Source organism: Balaenoptera ricei, chromosome 12, assembly GCF_028023285.1.
Source record: "Balaenoptera ricei isolate mBalRic1 chromosome 12, mBalRic1.hap2, whole genome shotgun sequence".
In the NCBI taxonomy this organism is placed as follows: domain Eukaryota; kingdom Metazoa; phylum Chordata; class Mammalia; order Artiodactyla; family Balaenopteridae; genus Balaenoptera; species Balaenoptera ricei.
The window spans coordinates 25319966-25332551 of record NC_082650.1 but is presented as its reverse complement, the minus strand read 5'-3'; positions in this window follow the sequence as shown (position 1 = coordinate 25332551).

Below are 12586 nucleotides of genomic sequence, written 5' to 3'. Positions count from 1 at the left end.
AGCTACCTGTCAAGAGTAAAGAAATGTTGAGAGGGAGGCAGGGCTTCAGGGATAGCTTGATCAAGTAACTCAGTGATGTCACCAAGATCCTGTTTTTTTTCTGTTTTTCCACTCTACCTTCTGTGATGTCAGTTTCATAGATTTCATTCTAAGTATGACTTCCTTCCTGGTCTAAAAAATAGCTGCCAGCAACTTCTGGGGTGACATGGCTCCTTGGAGAGAGAGAGAGACAGAGGGAGACAGAGATGGAGAAAGAGAGAGAGAGAGGTATCTGAGAGAGTAAGAAAGAGAGGAGCTCCATGGTAGAAAAGTAGCATCAGTAGGTTGTCAACTAGCTTCTAGTTCTGCTGTGGAGAAGTCAGATGAGATTCTAATTTCTTATCTTTTTTATGTGACTTTTTTTATTGTGAAAACTTTTAGGATCTTTAAGTTTTGCCATATTGCACCTTAGTATGGATAATTTTTTAACCTTTTAATTTGGGCATTGTACTGATTCTTTCAATCTGGAAACTTATGTTCTTTAATTTGGGGAAATTTCCTTGCATTTTTTCTTTGATAATTTCTTTACTTCCATTTTGTGCGTGGGTGTGTGTGTCTCCCCTGCCTCTGTGAACTCTTGTTAGTTAGATGTTAGTACTTCTGAATTGATATTCTAATTAAAAAGCTTTTCCCTTCCATCTTTTGTCTCTTTTCATTTTTCTAAGGGATTTACTTTGGTTTATTGTTTAAAATTAATAGTTAAAATTCTATTTTCATATTTTAATTTCCAATACTTTTATTAAAGGTAGCATTCTGTTTCCATTTGTTGATACAATATCTCGTATCTCATCTCTCTGAGGATATTAATTATGGTTTCACTGACGTTTTCTTCTACTTCCTGCACTGTCTCTTTCAACTGAGGTCCTGTTTTCAATTTGTTTGTATCTCTATTTTTGTGTGTTTTTGCTGGAGTATTTCCTCAAATACCTAGAGATCTTTGGCTTTCCATTAATATTCAATAGTGAGTCACTAAAAAATTGATAGGCTCTGGATTGGGAGTAGATTTTGCCAACTTGTACTAGTGAGATTTGCTGTGTGGTAATCAGATGGAAAGCAAGATTCTCATTGTGAAAATCCCAAACATCAACACTGTAGGTTGTTTAATTCCCTCTGAAGCCATTCAGTCTCCTGAGAGGAATTCAGCTATTTTTTGCCTGGGTGTATCTCATGGCTGCTGGCACTTGGAAGCAGAGTAGGAGAAGAGACTGGCAGGTCCTACTCTTTAATCAGCAAACTTTACTCCTGTTTTCAGCTCTGCCCATCACCCTTTCTCTCCACCATAACTGGGGTTCTCTGGTGTGGAACTACTTCCTCTCCATTTTCCCATGTGTCTCTGTGTAGTGGGGAGTAGGGGGAGTTGTCTGGATTTATGGGAGGGGAGATGGGACCTGGGGAACGTCTACCAGCTCAGTGTACGGATGGTCAGCCAGTCCCCCTAATTCCAGTCACGGATCTCATTCCTGCCTTAAGGGTCCCCTGGAAGTGCCATGTTCTGAGCCTCTCTGGGGCCCTGTGCGGGGGGGATGGCTCAGTCCCTATCGTAGATGCTTAGGTAGCACCTTTCTCAAGTCTATTATCATTCCTCCATCTGCTTTCCAAACTCAAGAAGATTACTCACGTTGCCCATCAGTTTTGTCTCCTCTCACATTCTCTTTATCCTTGTGAATATGTGACTTTATTTGCTGCAGTTAAGAACAGATTCAGGAGTAAAAGAATATTAAAAAGGTGATTGATTCACCATTGTTTAGGTGGTAAATCTCTCCCTTTCTTTTATTACTAAACTTTTCTCTAATATTTTTGCTCTAAGACTCCCAGATCGCAAATGTAAGAAATTGAGAGTTCATTTTTAGCTCTACTTTGCATCATCTGTGTTGGAGGTCACTGTTGTGTTGATTCCCCAGCCTATGCTACATCTGTAGCCCTGTCAAAACAAGCTTTGCCAGATTCTTCCTTTCTTTGACTCCTTCAGCCTCCAGGTCATCCAGACAGAGGATCAGGAAAGTCAGTGTGGTGTACCAGGAAGAAGCCCAGAAAGATCTTATCCCTGGGGAATGTAGGATTTAGGCCATTGGGGAATACAATCTAGACTCATCATATTTTATTTCATGTGAGTGTGTTCTGAAGAAATAGAAGAAGAGGAAGTGGGAGAAGAACTAGCACATCATATCAGGACATGGTAGATCCTGCAAAATTACAAAATGGGAGTAGAATGAGATTATTTGGGGGCGGATTACAAAATTTACTGGAACAACTTTATCTAATTGCTGTACAATTCAATAACAATTATGTGTCTGATTAAATAGGTGCCAAATTAACTTTGTAGAGTGCACTATTTGATTAGAATAGTAAACAGTCTATACATATATTCAATATTTACTGTGTGTTGATGTTGCAATCAGCAGAGAAGGAGCTTGCTGACAACTGGCTGCAGGGAGAGGCAAAGGGTATTAGCACCTAGAGCCCGTGATAATGGTGAGGTGTTTTTGGAGCTGGGATCTACCCCTGAGTTCAGGACTCTACCACTGCAACCAAGAGCGGTTCAGCAAATCAAAGACCTGGATCCTTGGCTTGGGCTGGTGGGAAAACATAATAACCTTCAAGTCTTGGTCTCTCCTCCTCTGTAAAATGGGAGGAATAATAATAATGTCTAACTATACAGTACAAATCTTCCTCCACTTATAGGGTTACCTCTGATAAACCCATCATAGATTGAAAATATCCTAAGTTGAAAATGCATTTAACACACCTAACTGACTGAACACCATAGCTTATGTGCTCAGAATAGTTACGTTAGCCTACAGTCGGGCAAAATCATCTAAAACAAAGCCTATTTTGTAATAAAGTACTGAGTATCTCATGTAACTTATTGACTACTGAAAATGAAAAATGGAATGGTTGTGTGGATACAGATGGTTGTAACTGTTTCGGTTGTTGACCTTCATGATTGTGTGGCTGGCTGGGAGCTGCAGCTCACTGCCGACGCCCAGCGTCACGAGACAGGGTCATACCACTTACCGCTAGCCTGGGAAAAGATCAAAATTGAAAGTATGGTTTGCACTGAATGTGTATCGCTTTCATGACATTGTAAAGTCAAATAACTGAAAATCAAACCATCATAAGTCAGGGACCGTTTGTAATTGCTCATTAAATGTTAGTTGTTGCTATTATTGTCTTGGTAGGGACTTTGTTGTTAGCGCTGTAATTGTTGTCATCATTTGTTTTATGCAGTGTTGAAAATCACCTGAGCATCAAGTGTGACTCTGGCAAACAGGAAGTGGTCGTGGTCAAGGTTTCACTGCATCAGAAATCAAGGGGAGGAAACGAGGCTTACTGAAAGGCATAGGACTAAATCCAGAGACAAATTTACAAATGATGGTTTTTCTTTGGTGGATTTTTGTTTGAAAGCCAAATCTCCACCTCTCATCACTCACCATACCGTCATCCATCCTATGGAGACTTTGTCTTTTTGTTCACTGGTGAATCTCTAGTACTAGAACATTGCTAGCTCATAATAGGCGCTTAATAAATAGTTGTTAAATGAATGGATGAGTGAAAGAATGATGGATGGATGGGTGGATGAATAAGTTTAGCAGAAGAGCTTGGCTGCTGTTCTGAGCATCAGAAGTGTGCTCATGTATCATGGTCACTTACAGCTTAAAATAATAAGAAAGAATATGGGTTGGCAGTTACGGTTCTTTCATTTGGCGGTGTGCTATAGCTTTTTTAAGTCAGTATTCTGGCAGCTTTTATTATACAGTGTTTGGATGATAAATGAGTACTTTCTTACAGAAAGGTAACACATGGCTCCTGTGTTTTATGAAATTACAAACCCTTCATTTCACTGCCAGATTTTTAGACTATGTTTCATAATTAGAGAAATTAAAATGAGCCTTCACCAGATTGTGCCAAAATTGAAAAGTTTGGGGATGGATACAGAACAATCCAGTCTTAGGTTTGTGCCTATTTGGGAGCTAGAGTTTTATGTACACAAGAGCTTGTGATGCAGGGGCAGAGAGGATGGCAGCTGTTCTCCCAGAGACCTGTGCCCAATAGAAGCTTCCACTATAAACAGGCCTGGCTGGTGAGGCTGCTGTTGCCTGTAACATTCCAAAGATAATCAACAGGAGTAGGAAATGGTAGATTCGGATAAAGGCTTGGCGAGCCTTTACTTTTGAATGACAAAAGGTTTGAAGGTTTGGAGAGGCCTCAAGCTCTGGGTTGAGAGAGAGGGAATGAACAAAGTTCAGAGTATATAGTAGAATAAGAAAGAGGAGCTTCTGTAGCAGAGATGGGGCAGAGACACCAAAAGAGGAGGAAGAGGGCAGCAAATGGCCTAAAGAAGCAGTTGTTTGCATATTCTAGGTTAGCACCATGATTTTCAAAATGGGGTTCATTGCAGGGTCCACTTGGGAGCCCCAAACTGATTTAAACATGCCAGGTATTTCTTTGGTGCTTAGGGGCAAGTGACTTTCACTTTACATAGGGCTAAGAGATGCTTCCTAGTAAGTAACCTACGAAGAAAGCTGAGGGTTGCTAAACTTAGCTATTTGTAAACTAAAATTAATATCCTAGTAGAGTTGAAAAACCACCTAACTCAGTAGACTACTGACAAGTCTGGTTGGAACTCAGTAGTACCCATGTTGTAAAACTTGTATTGCATATGCATATGATGATGGTTAGAATTCCCATACTTTTTTGAAGAGGGTATTTCGTTTAATGTTTATCATCAGTGTTTTATTGAGTTAATCGTGATTTTCAATTGTTACCATTCTGGCAACTTTATGACTATGAATTTAGCGCTATTATTAAAAATTTGTTCGTTGTTTGATTAGAGCATTTGCATGTGGTAACACATGTTTGAGGCAATGGCATTTTGGCCTATAATTTTCCCTAAAACTAGACTTTGAGATATAAATAACCCATACTCAATTGCTAGGGTAATACATAAAACCTACAATCTGTGCTTATAGAGCAATAGTTTATTTTTATCAGTTCTTTCTCCTACTGGAAAAGGAGACTATTTCGTGACACTTAGGCTCATTTTTCTTACTTAATTGGACTATGATCCCAAAAGTCTGAGATACAGTGTTCAGACAGATAGCTTGATAAAACTTTTCACAAAGGTCAGCTACTTATTGTACGCTGGTGACATTGAGGAAAATAAACTTTCCATGAAAATTATTTGGTTATGGTAAAAGAGAAACCGAGGGCAGTCATCAGTTAGATCCCTCAAACTATAACTTGCTTAATAAATAATATCCTGTAAACTGCCAAGCTTGCTGACCAGGCTTGCTTTAATTGTTCTTGCAAATTACATACCCTCCAAGCTTCATGTAGTTTAGACAATATATCACAAGACTCCTTTAACCACCTCCTATAGATAATACCTCTGACCGATGGGTCACTATACTAATGGCTGCTTAAGCTGTTATTAAGAAACATGGAGCTAATCTTGCCCAGTTCAAACTGGCTGAGGCCACCAACCATTCAGTTGGGCTTGTGTGAGTGTCTGATGGATGACCTTTTGACATCAAAGGGACAAAAACTCCACCCTCAGTTCATGCCAATGCTGCCATTTTCTGAACATGCATCCCATGAAGAAGCATGTAACTCAGATACCCCTGCACAGAGCATTGGTTACCTCACCTTTTTCCAGCCTCTAATCACCTTCCCCTGCACATTATACTCTTCACCATAAATATCCCAAGGCCCTCACCTTCAGGCAGGTGGATCTGAGGTTTGTTCTCCTGTCTCCTCGTTTGGCTGCCTTGTGAATAAACTGCTTCTCTGCCGCAAACCTCAGCGTCTCAACATTTGGCTTGTTGGATGTCAGGCCAACGAATCTAGTTCTGTAACAAAAGTCTTAACCTCACTTTATTATCAAATACTTGTAAGTCTATGTGTCAGGATTCAGCAAGATTTGATTGCAAAGCATGTTGATAGACCAGTGTCAAGTAGAAGGAAAAAGAAGCAAGCAGGGAGCTGGTAAACCTGAGGCTAAGGAAGCATATACTTCGGTAGCTCCGGGTTTCTAAGACATGGTCCCCGTAGCTGAGTATGTGCGAAACTCCAAGTTGACCCAATTAGGTTGAAGGTACCAATCTCTAAAACTCCGAGATGCTGATACTGGGAGTTCTTGAATCCAGAATTCTAGTCCAAAATCCTAGATCTTCAACTAGGCAGAAACATAGGTGCCTCTTAATTACAGTTGATCCTTTAACAATGAGGGGATTGGGGTGCCAACACTCCACGCAGTCGAAAATCCAAGTGTAATTTATCCATGTCAGCCCTCTATATCCACTGTTCCTCTGTATCTGAGCTTCCACATGGGCCAATTCAACCTATCGTGGACTGTGTAATACTGTAGTGTTTCTATTAAAAACATCTGCACGTAAGTGGACCTGTGCAGTTCAAACCCCTGTTGTTCAAGGGTCAACTGTAGTTATATTTCAGGCCTGCCTACTCTCTGTTCTGTTAGAATGTCTTCAAGGCTCAACTTAACCCAAATCTAAATGGGACATGAGAAAGGAGGGACAAGTAGGCTGAGAATGAAGGTCTGAGGCCCACAGTGATTCTCTGAACAGGTTCAGGTGTTGTCAGTGGCCTTTCAGGCGGTGACTCATGAAGCGGACAGAAGAGGGCGAGAAAGGGAAAGAATAGAAAAAGGCTCCTCAAAGCAATTTACTCATGTCTCTTTTAGGATCTGCCAAAGTCCAAGAGGACTCTCCATTTTGGGTTAAATTACGGGTTTATCTTAAGTACAATAAGACAAAAACTGAAGAATACCAAAAGGCAAAGAACCGTGAATGGGTTTCTCTTCTTTTCATTCACCACCAAATCAAATGATAAATGTTCAGGTATACCCTACATGGCTTTCAGCCCTCAGCCCAAAGTGAAATGATGAAGGTGATAGTAATAGCTACGATTTATTACAGTTTTACTCAGTATTTAACAGTGTACTAAGCACCTCACATACATTATTTTGTTTAATCTTTACAACACCCATGAAATAGGTATTAATAACAATATTATTATTATTCTCACTTTATATTCTGATGCTAAGGGAATCTAGTAGCTTCCTAAGGTTACTCAGCCAGGAAGTAACATAACTGGGGGTCGGAGCTCTCTGTCCACTGTTCTACACTGTCCTCAAGAAGTTCACAATCTAGTCAGGAAGATAAAATAAATGCACGTGAAATAGTCTAATAGTTGTCTCTATCAGTGCTTCTATGTTCCATTCAGGGCATATGAATCACCTGGAGACTTTGGTAAAATGCAGATAGTGTTTCAGTAGGTCTGGAGTGAGGCACAAGAGACTGAAGATCTGATAAGCTCCCAGGTGATACCAATACTGCTGGCCACAGACTATGCTTTGAGAAATGGGGGTCTGTCTCCCCCCCCCACCCCTCCCCAGGCACTGCTGTTGCTAGAGGGCCTTGTGGTGCAGGGCAGTATTTCTCAAGTATCTTTTATGAAGTGAATCCCGCCTTCTTGGTTCTTACAATATCCATGGAACGCTGGAACTACTCTTAATTCAGGAATTTTGACTAAGTAGATTCACTTTTAAAAAATGGAAATACATTAATTTGTTGTAAATTTTATTTCTAGAATAAATGATAGTGCACAAATCTTGTGTATAGCTCCATGAATTTTTACACACACACATATACACACACACAGACACACAGATAACTACCACCCATATTAAGATATAAAACTTTTCCAACCCTAGAAGGGTCCCTCTTGCCCCTTCCCAGTGAATATTGCTCCCTCAGGTAACCACTGTTTTGACGTCTATCCCCATAGATCAGTTTTGCCTATTTTTGAACTCATACACATGGAATTGTTTAGCACGCGTTTTTTTGTGCGTTTGCCATCTTTGCTCATCATGGCGTCTGAGAGATTCATCCATGTTATTGCATGTAGTAGTAGTTTGTTCTTTTTTTAATCAGTGTGTAGCATTCCATTATATGAATATTCCACAACTTATTTATCCATTTTAATGTTGATAGAAATTTAGGCTGTTTACATTTTGACTATTAAGAATAAAACTTGTACTTACCTTTTGGTGGGTATATACATAGAAGTACTGGCTCGTAGAATAGGCATCTATCTAGCTTTTGAACTATATTTATAGAAAGGAACTTCTATTATGGGCTTGAGGAGCTAGTTATTTTTTCCAAATGCACAGTAAATATTAATATTAATAATACAATAAAATATTAATAACATAATTATTACTGTTTACCCATGTGCCACTTACAATTATTTCACATATGTTATTTTGGAAAACACTGATAAAGCAGGAAAAAAGCCGTGGGCTTTGGAATGAGACACTCCTGGGCTGGACTCTCGGCTCTGCTGCTTTCTATAGCGGTGTGCTCTTGGTCAAATAATTTATATGATTTAAGTGATAGTTTACAATCTCTGAGCCTCCTATTAATAAACTGTAACTATATATTAATGGCATGGATGAATCTTACAGAGATAGACGCTGAGGAAATGAAGCTGGAGCCCAAAGAGTATACATTTGTACGATTCCATTTTTATAGAGTACAAAAATAAGCAAAATGTATCTTTGCCATTGGAAGTCAGGATAGCGGTTACCTTTGAAAGGAAGTAATGATTGGAAGAGGGCTCAAAGGGAGCCTTCTGGGGTGCTAGAAAAGTTTTATATCTTGATCTGGATAGTGGTTACAACCCCTCCCCCATGCACATATACATTCATATACATGCAAACATATTTATATATACATATACAACATAATACTTGGGGTGCTTTTGGGGTGCTGGTCAAGTTCTGTTTCTTGATCTAGGTGCTGGCTACACAGGTGTGCTCAGATTGTGAAAATTCATCAGGCTACATGTATGACATGTACTCTACAGATACTTTCCCTCTCTGTAAAAATGAGGATTATAATAAAAATAATGCCTACTTCAGAAGTTTGTTGAATGATGTATTAAAAGTGTCTGCTCAGTAAATATTAGTTCCTTTGCTCTTATTTCCCCATAGACTAAGAGGTGCAGCTAAAGGAAGAATTAGAACTTATGATGCAACATGAAAACATCCACATTACAAAGTATTAACTTTATCATATTTACATTTTACTAAAAAAACAAAAAAGCTTTAGGGTAGAACTGATGAACAGGTGAGAGGGACTGACTGGAAGAAGTGTACTTTCCAGACTCATAGATGGGTATCTTATCAGTCAGCGTGCTCTAGAAAAACAGAATCAATATGATATATATCCATGCACATATAGAGAGATTTATTTCAATGAATTGGCTTATGTGATTGTGGGGACTGGTAAGTCTGAAATTTGTAGGGCAGGCCAGCAGTCTGGAAACTCAGGCAAGTTTTCTGTGTTGCAGTCTTGAAACAGAATTCCTTCTCTGGATAATCAGTCTTTGCTTTTAAGGCCTTCAACTGACTGGATGAGGCCCACCCACATCATGGAGGATAATCTCCTTTACTTAAAGGAAACTGATTAGAAATGTTTATCACATCTAAAAAATACCTCCACGGCAACATCTACACTAGTGTTTGTGTACCATAGCCCGGCCAGGTGACACATAAAATTAGCCATCACAGCATCTATAAATCCTGTTTAAAATTAAAAGTCAGTTATGTACTCTGCTTAAATGGCCCTGACTAAATATTTAGTCAGAGCACATTAATCTTCTTGTAGATATTTATATCCATTCCAAGTGATATATGATCTTATTGTTTAATGTTGCATGGGCCACAAGCAATGATGCTAATCTTGGCTGAGATATCTGAGTTATATAGGAGATTAGATATCTATGTTACAGCAAGAACATCAGATAGCTAGCTAAGTCTTCAGGAATTCTCCAAAATCTTGTCAGATGATATCATAGAAAACTCTCTCTCACTAAAATACTGGATATAATGGCATCCTTCAACCAATGAAGGGGTGGAGTTCCAAAAACTTATTGCTTTTTTGTTGTTGTTGTTGGAACTTGAAACATGTTCTTCCCCAAAATAATGTTATAAATGGTGGCTATTATGTTCCCTGGCTCCCAGAAAAACCTAGATAGATAGTATCTCCATTTGTGTAATTTTAACAATTCCTTTAGGTAATTAACTTCACAATTAATTTCCAGTTCACCTTTCTCAGACCTCCTGAAAGTGTCAGAAATGAGTGATCAGGTGCTCCTGCCAGAAAGGTCCACGGAGAAGTTCAACAAACAGAAAAAAATGTTTAACTGACAAATGGGCCTTGGGGTTACATCTGCCCCACAGAAGTATTTCATTTTGATCCATATGTTTAAAAACAATTAGAAGCAGTTATTGACATTTAAAAATCAGGAGATTTCTCAAAAAACCAGACTCCTGGATTCTCTTGAAAGATAAAACAAAACAGGAGATCTGATAATACTAGGTCAAGATTACGACACAGCAAACATTGGTGGGAACAAAGTAACAGTGGCCCCTGACGTCTGCTCACCAGTCACCAGAGTCCTCCCCGGCTGACTTCACTGCTAAGAAACCAGCACGGCCCTGTAGGCATCTGAGTTGTGACCTCTGTCCTAGAGACACTCTGTGACCCCTTGCTGGGGGCTCTGTCACAGATCCAGCATCTGTCAGTTGGGCTTTATGACCTCTATTTCTCGCCTCCTGTCTGCCAAGTAGATACACCGCACTAGGAGCCCTGTCCCGTGGGACGCCTGCTGCCCAAATGCTTCTCCACATCTGGAGGAAGAGGCTTAAATCCTTAAACCCTGGGGGGGCTGGGTGGGTGGGTAGAGTTGAGAGGGGAGGCTCTCTAGCCTTCCTTCCCTTCCTTACCCATCTGCCTGCTTTTATCTCTTGTCTCCATTTCTTCCTTCTGCCTTTCTTCTCCCCCTTTGCTTTGTCCTCCCTCCTTCCCCACTTTCTCTCTTTCTCTCAATCTCTCTCTCTCCTTCTCTCTCTCTCTCCTACTGTCATCCTAGCAGCAAGTTTTCTCCCCAACAGCTCCATGAGCGCAGGTCCTCCCTGCCTGCATCTGCTGGGGAGGGTCTCATGCTTGGGACCGGGGTGGGGACAAGGTTGCCACCGTTTAGGTAGAGCAAGGCTGGGGCCAGGGCTGTGGGTCCGAGTTAAGAGCAGGGGCCCCGGTGCTACAGGCTGATGGCCGTGGGTGGAAGAGGTGAGCCAGGACCATTTTCCCCTCCTTTTCCAGCCCTTCTCTTTGGGAGTCACTTCTCTTCTCAAAGGTGACTGGGAAGGAGGCTTTAGCCAGAGAAGTTTCTCTCTTTTGACTCCTTCCTGACCTCTCCGCCTGATCTAGCCATTCCTTTCTACTTCCCGCTCCAAACAGTCCTGAGCACCTGCCCCCGGCAGGCACCTGGTCCGGATTCAAAGCAGGGGGCTGTGCTTGGTGCAGAGAATGAATAGCGGCCCAGGGCACACACTGAGCTGTGGCATATCTGGAAGGAAGAGGGCGGAAAGGGACGTTCTGCGTAACCCTGGAAGGGAGAGCTCTTTCTGAAGCAACTTCGCCAGACTCAGTTTCCCACTGTGCACTGAGGGGTAAAGGGAGAGGCTTTTACTTTATGTATTTACCCCACATTCCTGGAGCGTTGTGCCCTGTCACCCGGTGCAGGTGTGTTTCAATTAAGTAGATTATATGATCATTAAAAATAAATGCTCAACAAAGCTAAGGAAAGAGTTTCTCAAGTCCAATCTTCTTTCTTTCTGTGCATATCATGCCAGGGTTTCCAGCATTGTAGAAAGGGCCTTTAAAAATAGTTACTAATCGCTGCATATTACAGGGAAACAAAGACTGGCCAGATGTTTCAAACACAGGGTTTATTTTAATATAATCAAAATAAATCTGGGCACCATTATCTCTTCTCAACTGTGAGTACGTAATCAACACATGCTGCGTGATGGCGCCTGTATTATGGTGATTAAATGGACAATCCACATTGTTAGTATTCAGTTAGCACCCCCAAATGTTTATTAAATGCTGACATATTGATGGAACCATGATTAGACTCTACATAAAACAAATTAATCAGACAGGTAACCACCCAGGCTATTCAAAGTAAACAATAATACTAAGACAACACATAAAATAATGACCTTAGTCTGATAGGCATGGCATTTTCAGAAATGACTGGGCTCATTCCATTTTACCACTAGTTTCTGTGGAAATATTAACTACATTAAAGCTACATCAGCTATAACAGGATTGGATTTTTACATATATTTGTATAAAAATACATATATATCCAAGCATTTTCTACATTCTCATAGAGATTGTAGCATTTTAAATTTCCATTTCTCAGAAAAGGATAAAATAAATGTTAAATCAAGTTTCATGAATCCCCTAATGCTCTTTCTTTATGTATTTCAGTAAGGGAGGGGTGGAATCAGGAAAGCCTTCAAGAGGGATACAAGTTGAGTGTTAAAAGAAGAGTAGATGTCTGCTATGATGACATGAAGGATGGAGGTTTTTTTAGGGGAAAGAGGAGAGAGAGAAAAGGTCTAAAAACAACAGACAACTTAGTGTAGCTCAGTTTGTCTGGAGTGCAGGAT